Source organism: Zalophus californianus, chromosome 5, assembly GCF_009762305.2.
Source record: "Zalophus californianus isolate mZalCal1 chromosome 5, mZalCal1.pri.v2, whole genome shotgun sequence".
Lineage (NCBI taxonomy): Eukaryota > Metazoa > Chordata > Mammalia > Carnivora > Otariidae > Zalophus > Zalophus californianus.
In genome coordinates this window covers 85,363,104-85,367,606 of record NC_045599.1, presented here as the reverse complement: position 1 = coordinate 85,367,606, position 4,503 = coordinate 85,363,104, and the positions used below count along the sequence as shown (strand labels likewise).

Sequence of the window (4,503 nt, the reverse complement as noted above, 5' to 3'; positions counted from 1 at the left end):
AAGCTGTCCATTGTCTCAAAAAACTAAACAAGTTATTCATAGGAATTACAGAACTTAGCAGACATGAGCCATTGCTGACAGTTAAATGTTTTTAAGAAGAGTAAAATAAAATGTCACTTCATGGAAGAAACTAAAAATACTTTTGAAAGTGTATATTGTGCATGAGTTTTTTTTCCTCCTCTTAGTTGCCAGGCTGTGGGTGTTGAAAACTCTTCAGAAGATTTGGTCTCTCATGTTTAGATGGTAGATGGCAAAAGAAATTCTCTAAAAGTTTTCAAGATGTTCGTTCCATTGTCTCTTGTTTAAGTGTGAATTATAGAATGTTGGATCCAAAAATAATTTGTGCTGGTGCAGTGAAGACCACTTGGCAGCTCCCAGGGAGGACAGGTTACCTGTGGAATGGTGTCTCCAAACTACCCCCTCCTGGCTCTCAGGCCACCACCTAGATTACTCCTGCAACTGATTCTCATGAACACAGGGCATTCTCTGTCAAATACAATCTTAGAAATGGCAAGGCAGTTTCAATAAATTGGAATTTTGTAGGAAAAAGCAGTAAAATATTTTTCATTTGCAACATTAACATGTCCAAAGAAGAAAATTTTACAGATAAAAATAATACAGATAAATGAGAAAGTCAAAAGGAGGATTTATGCCCAGCTGTAGCTACTCCAGTCACGAGGGATAGACGACAGCTGGGCTGGTGGTGAGTGGCCCCCAACAGTTGCTTGTAGTTGAGATGAGTTTGCTCCTCAATCCCAAACCTTTCCTCAGGGGATTCACAGGAAAGCCAGTATGGTGAAACTCAAGTGAGGAATGAAGTACAAAGGCTACCTACCTGATATCTATAGATGGCTATATGAACATACAGCTTGCAAACACAGAAGAATACATAGATGAAGCATTGTCTGGACATTTGGGTGAAGTTTTAATAAGGTGTAATAACGTCCTTTGTATCAGGGATGTTGAAGAAGAGGAAGAAGATGGGGAAATGAGAGAATAGCATCTTTTGTGAGGAATTTTTAAATATATATTTCCAGAAAATAAACATGTTTTTTTTCTGAAGAAGAAGGAGGAGGAGGAGTTGGAGATTGAAAGGCTTCTGATTGGTTGACCTGGTTCCACTGACACCACTAAACATCTATCTTCAGTTCCCTGATTTCACAACATAGAGCTTCTTGGACACTCCCAAGGAACATCTAGATATTCTGTGTAGTGAACAGCCCTTCACACTTTGCATGCCACTCACACCTTCCCAGCTTCCTGGCAGGATGGTATTCAGTGGTCTCTGACTTAGTTTGTTGAAGTTAATGACCTCAACCGAATGACCTCTTCCCAAGGCAAGCACTGCTTGAAGACCACAAACTCTTTGGTATTCATCATTCTGGGAATCACCTCCCAGAGACTCTCTCCCCAAGGGAAGAGAGAGACCTTGTGTTTGGTCAGGTGGACCTAAGTGCATGCAAAGTCTCTGCAGAGAAAGTAAGCAGCATCTACAATTTGGCCATAAATCTCCCTTCTGTTTCCAGTTTTCAAACCAATTGTTTTTCTGATTTATTCATTCAACAAAAGTTATAGGTATTGGATATACATCCTTGAACCAATCAAATTTAACTCTCTCATTCTAGAGAAGGCAGTTAAGAGGAATAGACAAAAGAATGAACAAAACAACTACAAAAGTCCAATCATCTTCCTGTGCCCTGGTTTCAAAGAAAACCATGAAAATTGAAGCCAGGCTTTGGGCCACACCGCTATTACAACCCCTGCCACCAGGTACAGACACACCCTATCCCAGAGAGACACTGAAACTAGACCTAAGAAAGCTGTTGGAGTTGCAGATGCATTTGGGGATTGAAAGTTAATACAAAATTTAGGGTGGTAGGAGTCTCTGACCTGTAGATAAGACTCAGTCCTCTTGGGTATGTAGGACCCCACGTGGTTTCCAGAGATTCCTGGAAAGGAATGTTTGCATATACGCACAATAGCATATTCCAGGTGTGTGATGCCTTTTAGTGACACGGTGCTTGTCTTTGTGTCTAAACCAAACTTAATCTGTCTTATACTGTTCTCAGGTTATTAACACATAATTCTTTAAATATTCCTTCCTGCTTAGTTTCATGTCTCTATTCATATTATGGGAAATATAAGATTTTGGCAAATGAGTATTACTTGGAGGAACCATGTGTTAGTTGTCAGTTTATCATCACTTGGAGAGATCCTGGCTGAAAGTGAATCCAAGATGGAGGAAAGCAAAGGTTGGATGTGGAAAGAGGAACAGATACCTGATCACATCGGTTATTGTTTTTATGACTGTTACTGCTGTTGCAGTTATTGTGAATACATGGGTAGAAGTTCAATTTGAAGTGGCATCTGAGAGTTCTATGTTCCAAGTGCTACCCACTGCTGGTGCACATCCGAGCCACCTGTGGAGTTTATGACAGGACATATATTTAGGGCCTTCCCTTGGATATTCTGGTTAGTAAATCTGAAGTAGGGCCCAGGAATCTTAAGTTGAAAGAAATTCTCCAGGTGATTCTGAAGTAAAGCCGGCTCCAAGAACCACTGATCTCGGCCGATTTTATCCTCCAATAGAGAAGCACATTAGTGGTTCCTGTGGAAGCATTGGTGCCCTGCAGTTCCCGAGCCCATTCATTCCATTAGTGGGCAAGTCCATGTACATATTACATGCAATTATTATAATGCTAAACGTGGTCCTTTTGCATTTCCCCACTTTGATACTAACTTGTTCCCGGGAACAACCCAGGACCAGTTTTCTCCTTCCTTTTCTGTTAGCCGTGTGTGTGTGTGTGTGTGTGTGTGTGTGTGTGTGTGTGTGTGTGTGTGTGTGTGTCGCTAAAGGGAAGGAAGAGAGGGAGCTCCTCAGCAGTTTCATTGTTCTTTATATGGCAGTTTCTGGACTCTTCTGAGCATCACCCAGAAGGGTAAAGAGGGTTGAAAATATGGTTCCCTGGAGGCTATGTTTGTTGGATTGGGACTGTAAGGTAAGTTACTCAGGTCATATTCCTAGTAACACACACACCTCAGAATGGCTTATGCTCCCTAATTCCTTCTTCCCTCCAGCTTCCTGAACCACACTGTTTCTCCTTGAACATCAGCATCAATATTTCCATGTTCTCTGAGGACACATCTTTGATTAGATTCATCATGCCATGGGAAAGGCTGTTCATATCCCGCAGTGGAACAGTATTCAGTGGATATGTAAAAGGTCAGACAAGGTGGAAGGGAAGCAGGGAAATGTCACACTTAAATGAATGATACATTATGTTCATCAGAGGTGTTTATACTAAAAGGAAAATGAAACTATGATTGCATTAAACAGAACCCTTAATGTAACCTAATCAATGCATTTATGCTGCAAAAGAAGCCAGAATCCAATAACACGTTATAAAATATCTACACATTGTGGAGGGGCAGAGTTGTCAAACCAGGTCTATAAATTCTCACCAACAGACACATACTGAGCGTCTATCTGGTAACTGTATTAAAACAGTAAATCTTATTAGTCATTGCTTTTTAACTAAGTAGCAACACTCCAAAGATCTACTGTGGAAAGACAAAGTTGTGTGTGAGTAGAACGGAGTGGCATTACTGAAACAAATGTGTAGATTGACTGAAAGCAAACCTAAACTGGATTTTACCTCAAGATACCAGGATGGTCCTGTGGACTTTAGCCAAATGTCTTTAAGGAAAAATGCAACCTCATCCTGGTGTGTGTGCACGTGTGAGAGCATGCACATGTGTGCATATACACAATATTTTTAAATTAAGAATGAAGTATTTCTGGACACATGGTCATTAATCAAAATTTGTAAAAATTTTAAAACCCCAAATTCCTGTTAAGGCCTTTTACAGAAGAGAGAAAAAAGATGTCTGAGGAGGCCAGATAAGGCTGCTATACATTTTCTAGAGACTGAATGGTGTGTCCCCACAAAATTTATGATGAAACCGAATCCCTGATGGGTTGGTATTCGTAGATGGAGCCTTTGGAAAGTGCTGAGGTCATGAGGTTGGGGCCCTGATGAATGGGATTCATATCCTTATGAGAAAGACCCCACAGAGCTCTCTCTCCCCTTCTACCCTGTGAGGACACAGAAAGAAAATGGCAGTCTGTGAACCAGAAAATGGGCTCTCAGCAGACACAGAATCTGCCAGAGCCCTGATCTTGGACTTCCTTGTCTCCAGAACAGTGAAAAATACATTTGTGTTGTTTACAAGCTACCCACTCTCAGGTATCCTGTTATAGCATCCCAAATGGACTAAAACAGCCTTCATGGTTTTAAAATACAGCTCCATAGCCAGAGCCCTCAGGTAAGGGAAAAAGAAAGGGGTTGATGTTAGCTTTGGCTACTTACAGAACAGTGCAAGCCTACAGTGGTTGTTCAACATGAGACAATATAATCATGGAATAGCTAAATACAATCTGTTACATTTTTCCAAAAGCAGCAAAAATGGGAGCATCTGTCATACTGTCTGTTATTAATGCAT

At 40.8% G+C, this 4,503-nt stretch overlaps 1 pseudogene; it reads left to right on the top strand.

The window, feature by feature from the left end:
* Positions 1 to 736: 736 nt before the first annotated feature.
* On the top strand, positions 737 to 1,000 carry LOC113929411 (annotated as a pseudogene).
* Positions 1,001 to 4,503: the final 3,503 nt, after the last annotated feature.